This window comes from Schistocerca gregaria, chromosome 8 (genome assembly GCF_023897955.1).
Source record: "Schistocerca gregaria isolate iqSchGreg1 chromosome 8, iqSchGreg1.2, whole genome shotgun sequence".
Lineage (NCBI taxonomy): Eukaryota > Metazoa > Arthropoda > Insecta > Orthoptera > Acrididae > Schistocerca > Schistocerca gregaria.
The window spans coordinates 110,601,304-110,616,395 of record NC_064927.1 but is presented as its reverse complement, the minus strand read 5'-3'; the positions used below and the strand labels follow the sequence as shown (position 1 = coordinate 110,616,395).

General features: G+C 52.5%; 33 non-coding genes across 33 annotated transcripts; 12 read left to right on the top strand and 21 right to left on the bottom strand.

Moving 5' to 3' along the window:
* Positions 1-206: 206 nt before the first annotated feature.
* Trnam-cau (transfer RNA methionine (anticodon CAU)) lies at positions 207-278 on the top strand. The gene has a single exon. It is a non-coding gene; the product is annotated as a tRNA-Met (tRNA).
* A 379-nt stretch (positions 279-657) lies between these two features.
* On the bottom strand, positions 658-749 carry Trnai-uau (transfer RNA isoleucine (anticodon UAU)). Its single transcript is given in 2 exon segments — positions 658-693; positions 712-749. It is a non-coding gene; the product is annotated as a tRNA-Ile (tRNA).
* A 738-nt stretch (positions 750-1,487) lies between these two features.
* Positions 1,488-1,559, top strand: Trnam-cau (transfer RNA methionine (anticodon CAU)). The gene has a single exon. It is a non-coding gene; the product is annotated as a tRNA-Met (tRNA).
* A 206-nt stretch (positions 1,560-1,765) lies between these two features.
* Trnad-guc (transfer RNA aspartic acid (anticodon GUC)) lies at positions 1,766-1,837 on the bottom strand. Its single transcript has one exon. It is a non-coding gene; the product is annotated as a tRNA-Asp (tRNA).
* A 101-nt stretch (positions 1,838-1,938) lies between these two features.
* Positions 1,939-2,030, bottom strand: Trnai-uau (transfer RNA isoleucine (anticodon UAU)). Its single transcript is given in 2 exon segments — positions 1,939-1,974; positions 1,993-2,030. It is a non-coding gene; the product is annotated as a tRNA-Ile (tRNA).
* A 738-nt stretch (positions 2,031-2,768) lies between these two features.
* Trnam-cau (transfer RNA methionine (anticodon CAU)) lies at positions 2,769-2,840 on the top strand. The gene has a single exon. It is a non-coding gene; the product is annotated as a tRNA-Met (tRNA).
* Positions 2,841-3,046: 206 nt separating this feature from the next.
* Positions 3,047-3,118, bottom strand: Trnad-guc (transfer RNA aspartic acid (anticodon GUC)). The gene has a single exon. It is a non-coding gene; the product is annotated as a tRNA-Asp (tRNA).
* Positions 3,119-3,219: 101 nt separating this feature from the next.
* Trnai-uau (transfer RNA isoleucine (anticodon UAU)) lies at positions 3,220-3,311 on the bottom strand. The gene is given in 2 exon segments: positions 3,220-3,255; positions 3,274-3,311. It is a non-coding gene; the product is annotated as a tRNA-Ile (tRNA).
* Positions 3,312-4,049: 738 nt separating this feature from the next.
* On the top strand, positions 4,050-4,121 carry Trnam-cau (transfer RNA methionine (anticodon CAU)). Its single transcript has one exon. It is a non-coding gene; the product is annotated as a tRNA-Met (tRNA).
* A 206-nt stretch (positions 4,122-4,327) lies between these two features.
* On the bottom strand, positions 4,328-4,399 carry Trnad-guc (transfer RNA aspartic acid (anticodon GUC)). Its single transcript has one exon. It is a non-coding gene; the product is annotated as a tRNA-Asp (tRNA).
* Positions 4,400-4,500: 101 nt separating this feature from the next.
* Positions 4,501-4,592, bottom strand: Trnai-uau (transfer RNA isoleucine (anticodon UAU)). Its single transcript is given in 2 exon segments — positions 4,501-4,536; positions 4,555-4,592. It is a non-coding gene; the product is annotated as a tRNA-Ile (tRNA).
* Positions 4,593-5,330: 738 nt separating this feature from the next.
* Trnam-cau (transfer RNA methionine (anticodon CAU)) lies at positions 5,331-5,402 on the top strand. Its single transcript has one exon. It is a non-coding gene; the product is annotated as a tRNA-Met (tRNA).
* Positions 5,403-5,608: 206 nt separating this feature from the next.
* On the bottom strand, positions 5,609-5,680 carry Trnad-guc (transfer RNA aspartic acid (anticodon GUC)). The gene has a single exon. It is a non-coding gene; the product is annotated as a tRNA-Asp (tRNA).
* Positions 5,681-5,781: 101 nt separating this feature from the next.
* Trnai-uau (transfer RNA isoleucine (anticodon UAU)) lies at positions 5,782-5,873 on the bottom strand. The gene is given in 2 exon segments: positions 5,782-5,817; positions 5,836-5,873. It is a non-coding gene; the product is annotated as a tRNA-Ile (tRNA).
* Positions 5,874-6,611: 738 nt separating this feature from the next.
* Positions 6,612-6,683, top strand: Trnam-cau (transfer RNA methionine (anticodon CAU)). The gene has a single exon. It is a non-coding gene; the product is annotated as a tRNA-Met (tRNA).
* A 206-nt stretch (positions 6,684-6,889) lies between these two features.
* Trnad-guc (transfer RNA aspartic acid (anticodon GUC)) lies at positions 6,890-6,961 on the bottom strand. The gene has a single exon. It is a non-coding gene; the product is annotated as a tRNA-Asp (tRNA).
* A 101-nt stretch (positions 6,962-7,062) lies between these two features.
* On the bottom strand, positions 7,063-7,154 carry Trnai-uau (transfer RNA isoleucine (anticodon UAU)). The gene is given in 2 exon segments: positions 7,063-7,098; positions 7,117-7,154. It is a non-coding gene; the product is annotated as a tRNA-Ile (tRNA).
* A 738-nt stretch (positions 7,155-7,892) lies between these two features.
* Trnam-cau (transfer RNA methionine (anticodon CAU)) lies at positions 7,893-7,964 on the top strand. The gene has a single exon. It is a non-coding gene; the product is annotated as a tRNA-Met (tRNA).
* A 206-nt stretch (positions 7,965-8,170) lies between these two features.
* Trnad-guc (transfer RNA aspartic acid (anticodon GUC)) lies at positions 8,171-8,242 on the bottom strand. Its single transcript has one exon. It is a non-coding gene; the product is annotated as a tRNA-Asp (tRNA).
* A 101-nt stretch (positions 8,243-8,343) lies between these two features.
* On the bottom strand, positions 8,344-8,435 carry Trnai-uau (transfer RNA isoleucine (anticodon UAU)). The gene is given in 2 exon segments: positions 8,344-8,379; positions 8,398-8,435. It is a non-coding gene; the product is annotated as a tRNA-Ile (tRNA).
* Positions 8,436-9,173: 738 nt separating this feature from the next.
* On the top strand, positions 9,174-9,245 carry Trnam-cau (transfer RNA methionine (anticodon CAU)). The gene has a single exon. It is a non-coding gene; the product is annotated as a tRNA-Met (tRNA).
* Positions 9,246-9,624: 379 nt separating this feature from the next.
* Positions 9,625-9,716, bottom strand: Trnai-uau (transfer RNA isoleucine (anticodon UAU)). The gene is given in 2 exon segments: positions 9,625-9,660; positions 9,679-9,716. It is a non-coding gene; the product is annotated as a tRNA-Ile (tRNA).
* A 738-nt stretch (positions 9,717-10,454) lies between these two features.
* Trnam-cau (transfer RNA methionine (anticodon CAU)) lies at positions 10,455-10,526 on the top strand. The gene has a single exon. It is a non-coding gene; the product is annotated as a tRNA-Met (tRNA).
* Positions 10,527-10,732: 206 nt separating this feature from the next.
* Positions 10,733-10,804, bottom strand: Trnad-guc (transfer RNA aspartic acid (anticodon GUC)). The gene has a single exon. It is a non-coding gene; the product is annotated as a tRNA-Asp (tRNA).
* A 931-nt stretch (positions 10,805-11,735) lies between these two features.
* On the top strand, positions 11,736-11,807 carry Trnam-cau (transfer RNA methionine (anticodon CAU)). Its single transcript has one exon. It is a non-coding gene; the product is annotated as a tRNA-Met (tRNA).
* A 206-nt stretch (positions 11,808-12,013) lies between these two features.
* Positions 12,014-12,085, bottom strand: Trnad-guc (transfer RNA aspartic acid (anticodon GUC)). The gene has a single exon. It is a non-coding gene; the product is annotated as a tRNA-Asp (tRNA).
* A 101-nt stretch (positions 12,086-12,186) lies between these two features.
* On the bottom strand, positions 12,187-12,278 carry Trnai-uau (transfer RNA isoleucine (anticodon UAU)). Its single transcript is given in 2 exon segments — positions 12,187-12,222; positions 12,241-12,278. It is a non-coding gene; the product is annotated as a tRNA-Ile (tRNA).
* A 738-nt stretch (positions 12,279-13,016) lies between these two features.
* Positions 13,017-13,088, top strand: Trnam-cau (transfer RNA methionine (anticodon CAU)). The gene has a single exon. It is a non-coding gene; the product is annotated as a tRNA-Met (tRNA).
* A 206-nt stretch (positions 13,089-13,294) lies between these two features.
* On the bottom strand, positions 13,295-13,366 carry Trnad-guc (transfer RNA aspartic acid (anticodon GUC)). The gene has a single exon. It is a non-coding gene; the product is annotated as a tRNA-Asp (tRNA).
* A 101-nt stretch (positions 13,367-13,467) lies between these two features.
* Positions 13,468-13,559, bottom strand: Trnai-uau (transfer RNA isoleucine (anticodon UAU)). Its single transcript is given in 2 exon segments — positions 13,468-13,503; positions 13,522-13,559. It is a non-coding gene; the product is annotated as a tRNA-Ile (tRNA).
* Positions 13,560-14,297: 738 nt separating this feature from the next.
* On the top strand, positions 14,298-14,369 carry Trnam-cau (transfer RNA methionine (anticodon CAU)). The gene has a single exon. It is a non-coding gene; the product is annotated as a tRNA-Met (tRNA).
* Positions 14,370-14,575: 206 nt separating this feature from the next.
* Trnad-guc (transfer RNA aspartic acid (anticodon GUC)) lies at positions 14,576-14,647 on the bottom strand. The gene has a single exon. It is a non-coding gene; the product is annotated as a tRNA-Asp (tRNA).
* A 101-nt stretch (positions 14,648-14,748) lies between these two features.
* Trnai-uau (transfer RNA isoleucine (anticodon UAU)) lies at positions 14,749-14,840 on the bottom strand. Its single transcript is given in 2 exon segments — positions 14,749-14,784; positions 14,803-14,840. It is a non-coding gene; the product is annotated as a tRNA-Ile (tRNA).
* Between the last annotated feature and the right edge of the window lie 252 nt (positions 14,841-15,092).

Below are 15,092 nucleotides of genomic sequence, written 5' to 3'. Positions count from 1 at the left end.
CATCTCGCAGCTGCATGTCGAGGTGATGGTGGTAAATGCCGCTGCCTGCAAGCGTCAGCGTAGCGTCAGTCGAGCAAAGTCGAGACAAGTCAAGCTGAGAGCTGTAGGAGATGTTGCGCAATTAAATGTACGCGTGTGAAAGCCACGCAGACAACACTGTCCAAGTGTCCCACGTGATGTGACGAAGAGTTAGAACACCCCCACACAGCAGAGTGGCGCAGTGGAAGCGTGCTGGGCCCATAACCCAGAGGTCCGTGGATCGAAACCACGCTCTGCTAAAATTATATCTTTTGCTGATTGTGTCGAGATCGATTACTACGCGTGGAGAGTCGGCATTAACAGCGAACCCCATAATTAGAAAGTGTGAGGAATGCGAGAACTACTTCCTACGATGTAGCATTTTGCAGCAAGTTAATGGCAAAGTTAATGCTCTTCCACCCCACACGCGCAACACTCGAGCAGATTTGTGAGATAAAAATCGCGCCTCCCCGGCGGGGAATCGAACCCCCGTCTCCCGCGTGACAGGCGGGGATACTAAACGCTATACTACCGAGGAAGTCGCACCTACCGCATATAATGCACATTAAACTTTTTGGCGCAGCTGATACATCTGAAATCTAGCCTCCAGATGCTGTCAGCTGTTACGACATAAAAGTATGCCCCAGGTGAGGCTCGAACTCACAACCCCGGCATTGCTCACGGCTACTGCCTTATAAGTACCGTGCGCTAACCAATTGCGCCACTGGGGCTACAGCCAAACGCTCTCAATTAGCCATATTCACTTTGCTGCAAACCAGTGGTGGCCACAAATACATACGATCGCCACCTGCGGCCACACTGCGACTTTGGCACCTAACTACGAATGCTTCGTGCTATTCGTGTTTCATATGCTACGCTTACATGCACATCAACTGCCTCTAGTCAACGAAAAAACGCAGAAAAACGCGCGCCTTGCCTCCTGCTACCTGTCGAACAGCGGGCGCAGATATGTGGCAAGGTCCAAGCTCTGCAAGCGCACCGCGACCACGCCGCTGGACGAGAAGTGCCTTCCTTGGGAGCTTGCAGAGCCCTGAAGAACACGTTTCTTAGAGAGGTGCACTTGTCTCGTAGAACGAGACACAGTCTGTGGCCCTATGGCGCAAGGGATAACGCGTCTGACAACGGATCGGAAGATTCCAGCTTCTGATCCTGGCACGGTCGGGAATTTGTTAGTTGCCAACGCGCAGCTCGGCAGTGGATTTCGTATGTCGCCGCATCGAGGAGTGCAGTGTTATTCCTGTGCATCTCGCAGCTGCATGTCGAGATGATGGTGGTAAATGCCGCTGCCTGCAAGCGTCAGCGTAGCGTCAGTCGAGCAAAGTCGAGACAAGTCAAGCTGAGAGCTGTAGGAGATGTTGCGCAATTAAATGTACGCGTGTGAAAGCCACGCAGTCAACACTGTCCAAGTGTCCCACGTGATGTGACGAAGAGCTAGAACACCCCCACACAGCAGAGTGGCGCAGTGGAAGCGTGCTGGGCCCATAACCCAGAGGTCCGTGGATCGAAACCACGCTCTGCTAAAATTATATCTTTTGCTGATTGTGTCGAGATCGATTACTACGCGTGGAGAGTCGGCATTAACAGCGAACCCCATAATTAGAAAGTGTGAGGAATGCGAGAACTACTTCCTACGATGTAGCATTTTGCAGCAAGTTAATGGCAAAGTTAATGCTCTTCCACCCCACACGCGCAACACTCGAGCAGATTTGTGAGATAAAAATCGCGCCTCCCCGGCGGGGAATCGAACCCCGGTCTCCCGCGTGACAGGCGGGGATACTAAACACTATACTACCGAGGAAGCCGCACCTACCGCATATAATGCACATTAAACTTGTTGGCGTAGCTGATACATCTGAAATCTAGCCTCCAGATGCTGTCAGCTGTTACGACATAAAAGTATGCCCCAGGTGAGGCTCGAACTCACAACCCCGGCATTGCTCACGGCTACTGCCTTATAAGTACCGTGCGCTAACCAATTGCGCCACTGGGGCTACAGCCAAACGCTCTCAATTAGCCATATTCACTTTGCTGCAAACCAGTGGTGGCCACAAATACATACGATCGCCACCTGCGGCCACACTGCGACTTTGGCACCTAACTACGAATGCTTCGTGCTATTCGTGTTTCATATGCTACGCTTACATGCACATCAACTGCCTCTAGTCAACGAAAAAACGCAGAAAAACGCGCGCCTTGCCTCCTGCTACCTGTCGAACAGCGGGCGCAGATATGTGGCAAGGTCCAAGCTCTGCAAGCGCACCGCGACCACGCCGCTGGACGAGAAGTGCCTTCCTTGGGAGCTTGCAGAGCCCTGAAGAACACGTTTCTTAGAGAGGTGCACTTGTCTCGTAGAACGAGACACAGTCTGTGGCCCTATGGCGCAAGGGATAACGCGTCTGACAACGGATCGGAAGATTCCAGCTTCTGATCCTGGCACGGTCGGCAATTTGTTAGTTGCCAACGCGCAGCTCGGCAGTGGATTTCGTATGTCGCCGCATCGAGGAGTGCAGTGTTATTCCTGTGCATCTCGCAGCTGCATGTCGAGGTGATGGTGGTAAATGCCGCTGCCTGCAAGCGTCAGCGTAGCGTCAGTCGAGCAAAGTCGAGACAAGTCAAACTGAGAGCTGTAGGAGATGTTGCGCAATTAAATGTACGCGTGTGAAAGCCACGCAGACAACACTGTCCAAGTGTCCCACGTGATGTGACGAAGAGCTAGAACACCCCCACACAGCAGAGTGGCGCAGTGGAAGCGTGCTGGGCCCATAACCCAGAGGTCCGTGGATCGAAACCACGCTCTGCTAAAATTATATCTTTTGCTGATTGTGTCGAGATCGATTACTACGCGTGGAGAGTCGGCATTAACAGCGAACCCCATAATTAGAAAGTGTGAGGAATGCGAGAACTACTTCCTACGATGTAGCATTTTGCAGCAAGTTAATGGCAAAGTTAATGCTCTTCCACCCCACACGCGCAACACTCGAGCAGATTTGTGAGATAAAAATCGCGCCTCCCCGGCGGGGAATCGAACCCCGGTCTCCCGCGTGACAGGCGGGGATACTAAACACTATACTACCGAGGAAGCCGCACCTACCGCATATAATGCACATTAAACTTGTTGGCGTAGCTGATACATCTGAAATCTAGCCTCCAGATGCTGTCAGCTGTTACGACATAAAAGTATGCCCCAGGTGAGGCTCGAACTCACAACCCCGGCATTGCTCACGGCTACTGCCTTATAAGTACCGTGCGCTAACCAATTGCGCCACTGGGGCTACAGCCAAACGCTCTCAATTAGCCATATTCACTTTGCTGCAAACCAGTGGTGGCCACAAATACATACGATCGCCACCTGCGGCCACACTGCGACTTTGGCACCTAACTACGAATGCTTCGTGCTATTCGTGTTTCATATGCTACGCTTACATGCACATCAACTGCCTCTAGTCAACGAAAAAACGCAGAAAAACGCGCGCCTTGCCTCCTGCTACCTGTCGAACAGCGGGCGCAGATATGTGGCAAGGTCCAAGCTCTGCAAGCGCACCGCGACCACGCCGCTGGACGAGAAGTGCCTTCCTTGGGAGCTTGCAGAGCCCTGAAGAACACGTTTCTTAGAGAGGTGCACTTGTCTCGTAGAACGAGACACAGTCCGTGGCCCTATGGCGCAAGGGATAACGCGTCTGACAACGGATCGGAAGATTCCAGCTTCTGATCCTGGCACGGTCGGCATTTTGTTAGTTGCCAACGCGCAGCTCGGCAGTGAATTTCGTATGTCGCCGCATCGAGGAGTGCAGTGTTATTCCTGTGCATCTCGCAGCTGCATGTCGAGGTGATGGTGGTAAATGCCGCTGCCTGCAAGCGTCAGCGTAGCGTCAGTCGAGCAAAGTCGAGACAAGTCAAGCTGAGAGCTGTAGGAGATGTTGCGCAATTAAATGTACGCGTGTGAAAGCCACGCAGACAACACTGTCCAAGTGTCCCACGTGATGTGACGAAGAGCTAGAACACCCCCACACAGCAGAGTGGCGCAGTGGAAGCGTGCTGGGCCCATAACCCAGAGGACCGTGGATCGAAACCACGCTCTGCTAAAATTATATCTTTTGCTGATTGTGTCGAGATCGATTACTACGCGTGGAGAGTCGGCATTAACAGCGAACCCCATAATTAGAAAGTGTGAGGAATGCGAGAACTACTTCCTACGATGTAGCATTTTGCAGCAAGTTAATGGCAAAGTTAATGCTCTTCCACCCCACACGCGCAACACTCGAGCAGATTTGTGAGATAAAAATCGCGCCTCCCCGGCGGGGAATCGAACCCCGGTCTCCCGCGTGACAGGCGGGGATACTAAACACTATACTACCGAGGAAGTCGCACCTACCGCATATAATGCACATTAAACTTGTTGGCGTAGCTGATACATCTGAAATCTAGCCTCCAGATGCTGTCAGCTGTTACGACATAAAAGTATGCCCCAGGTGAGGCTCGAACTCACAACCCCGGCATTGCTCACGGCTACTGCCTTATAAGTACCGTGCGCTAACCAAATGCGCCACTGGGGCTACAGCCAAACGCTCTCAATTAGCCATATTCACTTTGCTGCAAACCAGTGGTGGCCACAAATACATACGATCGCCACCTGCGGCCACACTGCGACTTTGGCACCTAACTACGAATGCTTCGTGCTATTCGTGTTTCATATGCTACGCTTACATGCACATCAACTGCCTCTAGTCAACGAAAAAACGCAGAAAAACGCGCGCCTTGCCTCCTGCTACCTGTCGAACAGCGGGCGCAGATATGTGGCAAGGTCCAAGCTCTGCAAGCGCACCGCGACCACGCCGCTGGACGAGAAGTGCCTTCCTTGGGAGCTTGCAGAGCCCTGAAGAACACGTTTCTTAGAGAGGTGCACTTGTCTCGTAGAACGAGACACAGTCCGTGGCCCTATGGCGCAAGGGATAACGCGTCTGACAACGGATCGGAAGATTCCAGCTTCTGATCCTGGCACGGTCGGGAATTTGTTAGTTGCCAACGCGCAGCTCGGCAGTGGATTTCGTATGTCGCCGCATCGAGGAGTGCAGTGTTATTCCTGTGCATCTCGCAGCTGCATGTCGAGGTGATGGTGGTAAATGCCGCTGCCTGCAAGCGTCAGCGTAGCGTCAGTCGAGCAAAGTCGAGACAAGTCAAGCTGAGAGCTGTAGGAGATGTTGCGCAATTAAATGTACGCGTGTGAAAGCCACGCAGTCAACACTGTCCAAGTGTCCCACGTGATGTGACGAAGAGCTAGAACACCCCCACACAGCAGAGTGGCGCAGTGGAAGCGTGCTGGGCCCATAACCCAGAGGTCCGTGGATCGAAACCACGCTCTGCTAAAATTATATCTTTTGCTGATTGTGTCGAGATCGATTACTACGCGTGGAGAGTCGGCATTAACAGCGAACCCCATAATTAGAAAGTGTGAGGAATGCGAGAACTACTTCCTACGATGTAGCATTTTGCAGCAAGTTAATGGCAAAGTTAATGCTCTTCCACCCCACACGCGCAACACTCGAGCAGATTTGTGAGATAAAAATCGCGCCTCCCCGGCGGGGAATCGAACCCCGGTCTCCCGCGTGACAGGCGGGGATACTAAACACTATACTACCGAGGAAGCCGCACCTACCGCATATAATGCACATTAAACTTGTTGGCGTAGCTGATACATCTGAAATCTAGCCTCCAGATGCTGTCAGCTGTTACGACATAAAAGTATGCCCCAGGTGAGGCTCGAACTCACAACCCCGGCATTGCTCACGGCTACTGCCTTATAAGTACCGTGCGCTAACCAATTGCGCCACTGGGGCTACAGCCAAACGCTCTCAATTAGCCATATTCACTTTGCTGCAAACCAGTGGTGGCCACAAATACATACGATCGCCACCTGCGGCCACACTGCGACTTTGGCACCTAACTACGAATGCTTCGTGCTATTCGTGTTTCATATGCTACGCTTACATGCACATCAACTGCCTCTAGTCAACGAAAAAACGCAGAAAAACGCGCGCCTTGCCTCCTGCTACCTGTCGAACAGCGGGCGCAGATATGTGGCAAGGTCCAAGCTCTGCAAGCGCACCGCGACCACGCCGCTGGACGAGAAGTGCCTTCCTTGGGAGCTTGCAGAGCCCTGAAGAACACGTTTCTTAGAGAGGTGCACTTGTCTCGTAGAACGAGACACAGTCTGTGGCCCTATGGCGCAAGGGATAACGCGTCTGACAACGGATCGGAAGATTCCAGCTTCTGATCCTGGCACGGTCGGCAATTTGTTAGTTGCCAACGCGCAGCTCGGCAGTGGATTTCGTATGTCGCCGCATCGAGGAGTGCAGTGTTATTCCTGTGCATCTCGCAGCTGCATGTCGAGGTGATGGTGGTAAATGCCGCTGCCTGCAAGCGTCAGCGTAGCGTCAGTCGAGCAAAGTCGAGACAAGTCAAGCTGAGAGCTGTAGGAGATGTTGCGCAATTAAATGTACGCGTGTGAAAGCCACGCAGACAACACTGTCCAAGTGTCCCACGTGATGTGACGAAGAGCTAGAACACCCCCACACAGCAGAGTGGCGCAGTGGAAGCGTGCTGGGCCCATAACCCAGAGGTCCGTGGATCGAAACCACGCTCTGCTAAAATTATATCTTTTGCTGATTGTGTCGAGATCGATTACTACGCGTGGAGAGTCGGCATTAACAGCGAACCCCATAATTAGAAAGTGTGAGGAATGCGAGAACTACTTCCTACGATGTAGCATTTTGCAGCAAGTTAATGGCAAAGTTAATGCTCTTCCACCCCACACGCGCAACACTCGAGCAGATTTGTGAGATAAAAATCGCGCCTCCCCGGCGGGGAATCGAACCCCGGTCTCCCGCGTGACAGGCGGGGATACTAAACACTATACTACCGAGGAAGCCGCACCTACCGCATATAATGCACATTAAACTTGTTGGCGTAGCTGATACATCTGAAATCTAGCCTCCAGATGCTGTCAGCTGTTACGACATAAAAGTATGCCCCAGGTGAGGCTCGAACTCACAACCCCGGCATTGCTCACGGCTACTGCCTTATAAGTACCGTGCGCTAACCAATTGCGCCACTGGGGCTACAGCCAAACGCTCTCAATTAGCCATATTCACTTTGCTGCAAACCAGTGGTGGCCACAAATACATACGATCGCCACCTGCGGCCACACTGCGACTTTGGCACCTAACTACGAATGCTTCGTGCTATTCGTGTTTCATATGCTACGCTTACATGCACATCAACTGCCTCTAGTCAACGAAAAAACGCAGAAAAACGCGCGCCTTGCCTCCTGCTACCTGTCGAACAGCGGGCGCAGATATGTGGCAAGGTCCAAGCTCTGCAAGCGCACCGCGACCACGCCGCTGGACGAGAAGTGCCTTCCTTGGGAGCTTGCAGAGCCCTGAAGAACACGTTTCTTAGAGAGGTGCACTTGTCTCGTAGAACGAGACACAGTCCGTGGCCCTATGGCGCAAGGGATAACGCGTCTGACAACGGATCGGAAGATTCCAGCTTCTGATCCTGGCACGGTCGGCATTTTGTTAGTTGCCAACGCGCAGCTCGGCAGTGAATTTCGTATGTCGCCGCATCGAGGAGTGCAGTGTTATTCCTGTGCATCTCGCAGCTGCATGTCGAGGTGATGGTGGTAAATGCCGCTGCCTGCAAGCGTCAGCGTAGCGTCAGTCGAGCAAAGTCGAGACAAGTCAAGCTGAGAGCTGTAGGAGATGTTGCGCAATTAAATGTACGCGTGTGAAAGCCACGCAGACAACACTGTCCAAGTGTCCCACGTGATGTGACGAAGAGCTAGAACACCCCCACACAGCAGAGTGGCGCAGTGGAAGCGTGCTGGGCCCATAACCCAGAGGACCGTGGATCGAAACCACGCTCTGCTAAAATTATATCTTTTGCTGATTGTGTCGAGATCGATTACTACGCGTGGAGAGTCGGCATTAACAGCGAACCCCATAATTAGAAAGTGTGAGGAATGCGAGAACTACTTCCTACGATGTAGCATTTTGCAGCAAGTTAATGGCAAAGTTAATGCTCTTCCACCCCACACGCGCAACACTCGAGCAGATTTGTGAGATAAAAATCGCGCCTCCCCGGCGGGGAATCGAACCCCGGTCTCCCGCGTGACAGGCGGGGATACTAAACACTATACTACCGAGGAAGTCGCACCTACCGCATATAATGCACATTAAACTTGTTGGCGTAGCTGATACATCTGAAATCTAGCCTCCAGATGCTGTCAGCTGTTACGACATAAAAGTATGCCCCAGGTGAGGCTCGAACTCACAACCCCGGCATTGCTCACGGCTACTGCCTTATAAGTACCGTGCGCTAACCAAATGCGCCACTGGGGCTACAGCCAAACGCTCTCAATTAGCCATATTCACTTTGCTGCAAACCAGTGGTGGCCACAAATACATACGATCGCCACCTGCGGCCACACTGCGACTTTGGCACCTAACTACGAATGCTTCGTGCTATTCGTGTTTCATATGCTACGCTTACATGCACATCAACTGCCTCTAGTCAACGAAAAAACGCAGAAAAACGCGCGCCTTGCCTCCTGCTACCTGTCGAACAGCGGGCGCAGATATGTGGCAAGGTCCAAGCTCTGCAAGCGCACCGCGACCACGCCGCTGGACGAGAAGTGCCTTCCTTGGGAGCTTGCAGAGCCCTGAAGAACACGTTTCTTAGAGAGGTGCACTTGTCTCGTAGAACGAGACACAGTCCGTGGCCCTATGGCGCAAGGGATAACGCGTCTGACAACGGATCGGAAGATTCCAGCTTCTGATCCTGGCACGGTCGGCAATTTGTTAGTTGCCAACGCGCAGCTCGGCAGTGGATTTCGTATGTCGCCGCATCGAGGAGTGCAGTGTTATTCCTGTGCATCTCGCAGCTGCATGTCGAGGTGATGGTGGTAAATGCCGCTGCCTGCAAGCGTCAGCGTAGCGTCAGTCGAGCAAAGTCGAGACAAGTCAAGCTGAGAGCTGTAGGAGATGTTGCGCAATTAAATGTACGCGTGTGAAAGCCACGCAGACAACACTGTCCAAGTGTCCCACGTGATGTGACGAAGAGCTAGAACACCCCCACACAGCAGAGTGGCGCAGTGGAAGCGTGCTGGGCCCATAACCCAGAGGTCCGTGGATCGAAACCACGCTCTGCTAAAATTATATCTTTTGCTGATTGTGTCGAGATCGATTACTACGCGTGGAGAGTCGGCATTAACAGCGAACCCCATAATTAGAAAGTGTGAGGAATGCGAGAACTACTTCCTACGATGTAGCATTTTGCAGCAAGTTAATGGCAAAGTTAATGCTCTTCCACCCCACACGCGCAACACTCGAGCAGATTTGTGAGATAAAAATCGCGCCTTCCCGGCGGGGAATCGAACCCCGGTCTCCCGCGTGACAGGCGGGGATACTAAACACTATACTACCGAAGAAGCCGCACCTACCGCATATAATGCACATTAAACTTGTTGGCGTAGCTGATACATCTGAAATCTAGCCTCCAGATGCTGTCAGCTGTTACGACATAAAAGTATGCCCCAGGTGAGGCTCGAACTCACAACCCCGGCATTGCTCACGGCTACTGCCTTATAAGTACCGTGCGCTAACCAATTGCGCCACTGGGGCTACAGCCAAACGCTCTCAATTAGCCATATTCACTTTGCTGCAAACCAGTGGTGGCCACAAATACATACGATCGCCACCTGCGGCCACACTGCGACTTTGGCACCTAACTACGAATGCTTCGTGCTATTCGTGTTTCATATGCTACGCTTACATGCACATCAACTGCCTCTAGTCAACGAAAAAACGCAGAAAAACGCGCGCCTTGCCTCCTGCTACCTGTCGAACAGCGGGCGCAGATATGTGGCAAGGTCCAAGCTCTGCAAGCGCACCGCGACCACGCCGCTGGACGAGAAGTGCCTTCCTTGGGAGCTTGCAGAGCCCTGAAGAACACGTTTCTTAGAGAGGTGCACTTGTCTCGTAGAACGAGACACAGTCCGTGGCCCTATGGCACAAGGGATAACGCGTCTGACAACGGATCGGAAGATTCCAGCTTCTAATCCTGGCACGGTCGGCAATTTGTTAGTTGCCAACGCGCAGCTCGGCAGTGGATTTCGTATGTCGCCGCATCGAGGAGTGCAGTGTTATTCCTGTGCATCTCGCAGCTGCATGTCGAGGTGATGGTGGTAAATGCCGCTGCCTGCAAGCGTCAGCGTAGCGTCAGTCGAGCAAAGTCGAGACAAGTCAAGCTGAGAGCTGTAGGAGATGTTGCGCAATTAAATGTACGCGTGTGAAAGCCACGCAGACAACACTGTCCAAGTGTCCCACGTGATGTGACGAAGAGCTAGAACACCCCCACACAGCAGAGTGGCGCAGTGGAAGCGTGCTGGGCCCATAACCCAGAGGTCCGTGGATAGAAACCACGCTCTGCTAAAATTATATCTTTTGCTGATTGTGTCGAGATCGATTACTACGCGTGGAGAGTCGGCATTAACAGCGAACCCCATAATTAGAAAGTGTGAGGAATGCGAGAACTACTTCCTACGATGTAGCATTTTGCAGCAAGTTAATGGCAAAGTTAATGCTCTTCCGCCCCACACGCGCAACACTCGAGCAGATTTGTGAGATAAAAATCGCGCCTCCCCGGCGGGGAATCGAACCCCGGTCTCCCGCGTGACAGGCGGGGATACTAAACACTATACTACCGAGGAAGTCGCACCTACCGCATATAATGCACATTAAACTTGTTGGCGTAGCTGATACATCTGAAATCTAGCCTCCAGATGCTGTCAGCTGTTACGACATAAAAGTATGCCCCAGGTGTGGCTCGAACTCACAACCCCGGCATTGCTCACGGCTACTGCCTTATAAGTACCGTGCGCTAACCAATTGCGCCAGTGGGGCTACAGCCAAACGCTCTCAATTAGCCATATTCACTTTGCTGCAAACCAGTGGTGGCCACAAATACATACGATCGCCACCTGCGGCCACACTGCGACTTTGGCACCTAACTACGAATGCTTCGTGCTATTCGTGTTTCATATGCTACGCTTACATGCACATCAACTGCCTCTAGTCAACGAAAAAACGCAGAAAAACGCGCGCCTTGCCTCCTGCTACCTGTCGAACAGCGGGCGCAGATATGTGGCAAGGTCCAAGCTCTGCAAGCGCACCGCGACCACGCCGCTGGACGAGAAGTGCCTTCCTTGGGAGCTTGCAGAGCCCTGAAGAACACGTTTCTTAGAGAGGTGCACTTGTCTCGTAGAACGAGACACAGTCCGTGGCCCTATGGCGCAAGGGATAACGCGTCTGACAACGGATCGGAAGATTCCAGCTTCTGATCCTGGCACGGTCGGCAATTTGTTAGTTGCCAACGCGCAGCTCGGCAGTGGATTTCGTATGTCGCCGCATCGAGGAGTGCAGTGTTATTCCTGTGCATCTCGCAGCTGCATGTCGAGGTGATGGTGGTAAATGCCGCTGCCTGCAAGCGTCAGCGTAGCGTCAGTCGAGCAAAGTCGAGACAAGTCAAGCTGAGAGCTGTAGGAGATGTTGCGCAATTAAATGTACGCGTGTGAAAGCCACGCAGACAACACTGTCCAAGTGTCCCACGTGATGTGACGAAGAGCTAGAACACCCCCACACAGCAGAGTGGCGCAGTGGAAGCGTGCTGGGCCCATAACCCAGAGGTCCGTGGATAGAAACCACGCTCTGCTAAAATTATATCTTTTGCTGATTGTGTCGAGATCGATTACTACGCGTGGAGAGTCGGCATTAACAGCGAACCCCATAATTAGAAAGTGTGAGGAATGCGAGAACTACTTCCTACGATGTAGCATTTTGCAGCAAGTTAATGGCAAAGTTAATGCTCTTCCGCCCCACACGCGCAACACTCGAGCAGATTTGTGAGATAAAAATCGCGCCTCCCCGGCGGGGAATCGAACCCCGGTCTCCCGCGTGACAGGCGGGGATACTAAACACTATACTACCGAGGAAGTCGCACCTACCGCATATAATGCACATTAAACTTGTTGGCGTAGCTGATACATCTGAAATCTAGCCTCCAGATGCTGTCAGCTGTTACGACATAAAAGTATGCCCCAGGTGAGGCTCGAACTCACAACCCCGGCATTGCTCACGGCTACTGCCTTATAAGTACCGTGCGCTAACCAATTGCGCCACTGGGGCTACAGCCAAACGCTCTCAATTAGCCATATTCACTTTGCTGCAAACCAGTGGTGGCCACAAATACATACGATCGCCACCTGCGGCCACACTGCGACTTTGGCACCTAACTACGAATGCTTCGTGCTATTCGTGTTTCATATGCTACGCTTACATGCACATCAACTGCCTCTAGTCAACGAAAAAACGCAGAAAAACGCGCGCCTTGCCTCCTGCTACCTGTCGAACAGCGGGCGCAGATATGTGGCAAGGTCCAAGCTCTGCAAGCGCACCGCGACCACGCCGCTGGACGAGAAGTGCCTTCCTTGGGAGCTTGCAGAGCCCTGAAGAACACGTTTCTTAGAGAGGTGCACTTGTCTCGTAGAACGAGACACAGTCCGTGGCCCTATGGCGCAAGGGATAACGCGTCTGACAACGGATCGGAAGATTCCAGCTTCTGATCCTGGCACGGTCGGCAATTTGTTAGTTGCCAACGCGCAGCTCGGCAGTGGATTTCGTATGTCGCCGCATCGAGGAGTGCAGTGTTATTCCTGTGCATCTCGCAGCTGCATGTCGAGGTGATGGTGGTAAATGCCGCTGCCTGCAAGCGTCAGCGTAGCGTCAGTCGAGCAAAGTCGAGACAAGTCAAGCTGAGAGCTGTAGGAGATGTTGCGCAATTAAATGTACGCGTGTGAAAGCCACGCAGACAACACTGTCCAAGTGTCCCACGTGATGTGACGAAGAGCTAGAACACCCCCACACAGCAGAGTGGCGCAGTGGAAGCGTGCTGGGCCCATAACCCAGAGGTCCGTGGATAGAAACCACGCTCTGCTAAAATTATATCTTTTGCTGATTGTGTCGAGATCGATTACTACGCGTGGAGAGTCGGCATTAACAGCGAACCCCATAATTAGAAAGTGTGAGGAATGCGAGAACTACTTCCTACGATGTAGCATTTTGCAGCAAGTTAATGGCAAAGTTAATGCTCTTCCGCCCCACACGCGCAACACTCGAGCAGATTTGTGAGATAAAAATCGCGCCTCCCCGGCGGGGAATCGAACCCCGGTCTCCCGCGTGACAGGCGGGGATACTAAACACTATACTACCGAGGAAGTCGCACCTACCGCATATAATGCACATTAAACTTGTTGGCGTAGCTGATACATCTGAAATCTAGCCTCCAGATGCTGTCAGCTGTTACGACATAAAAGTATGCCCCAGGTGAGGCTCGAACTCACAACCCCGGCATTGCTCACGGCTACTGCCTTATAAGTACCGTGCGCTAACCAATTGCGCCACTGGGGCTACAGCCAAACGCTCTCAATTAGCCATATTCACTTTGCTGCAAACCAGTGGTGGCCACAAATACATACGATCGCCACCTGCGGCCACACTGCGACTTTGGCACCTAACTACGAATGCTTCGTGCTATTCGTGTTTCATATGCTACGCTTACATGCACATCAACTGCCTCTAGTCAACGAAAAAACGCAGAAAAACGCGCGCCTTGCCTCCTGCTACCTGTCGAACAGCGGGCGCAGATATGTGGCAAGGTCCAAGCTCTGCAAGCGCACCGCGACCACGCCGCTGGACGAGAAGTGCCTTCCTTGGGAGCTTGCAGAGCCCTGAAGAACACGTTTCTTAGAGAGGTGCACTTGTCTCGTAGAACGAGACACAGTCCGTGGCCCTATGGCGCAAGGGATAACGCGTCTGACAACGGATCGGAAGATTCCAGCTTCTGATCCTGGCACGGTCGGCAATTTGTTAGTTGCCAACGCGCAGCTCGGCAGTGGATTTCGTATGTCGCCGCATCGAGGAGTGCAGTGTTATTCCTGTGCATCTCGCAGCTGCATGTCGAGGTGATGGTGGTAAATGCCGCTGCCTGCAAGCGTCAGCGTAGCGTCAGTCGAGCAAAGTCGAGACAAGTCAAGCTGAGAGCTGTAGGAGATGTTGCGCAATTAAATGTACGCGTGTGAAAGCCACGCAGACAACACTGTCCAAGTGTCCCACGTGATGTGACGAAGAGCTAGAACACCCCCACACAGCAGAGTAGCGCAGTGGAAGCGTGCTGGGCCCATAACCCAGAGGTCCGTGGATAGAAACCACGCTCTGCTAAAATTATATCTTTTGCTGATTGTGTCGAGATCGATTACTACGCGTGGAGAGTCGGCATTAACAGCGAACCCCATAATTAGAAAGTGTGAGGAATGCGAGAACTACTTCCTACGATGTAGCATTTTGCAGCAAGTTAATGGCAAAGTTAATGCTCTTCCGCCCCACACGCGCAACACTCGAGCAGATTTGTGAGATAAAAATCGCGCCTCCCCGGCGGGGAATCGAACCCCGGTCTCCCGCGTGACAGGCGGGGATACTAAACACTATACTACCGAGGAAGTCGCACCTTCCGCATATAATGCACATTAAACTTGTTGGCGCAGCTGATACATCTGAAATCTAGCCTCCAGATGCTGTCAGCTGTTACGACATAAAAGTATGCCCCAGGTGAGGCTCGAACTCACAACCCCGGCATTGCTCACGGCTACTGCCTTATAAGTACCGTGCGCTAACCAATTGCGCCACTGGGGCTACAGCCAAACGCTCTCAATTAGCCATATTCACTTTGCTGCAAACCAGTGGTGGCCACAAATACATACGATCGCCACCTGCGGCCACACTGCGACTTTGGCACCTAACTACGAATGCTTCGTGCTATTCGTGTTTCATATGCTACGCTTACATGCACATCAACTGCCTCTAGTCAACGAAAAAACGCAGAAAAACGCGCGCCTTGCCTCCTGCTACCTGTCGAACAGCGGGCGCAGATATGTGGCAAGGTCC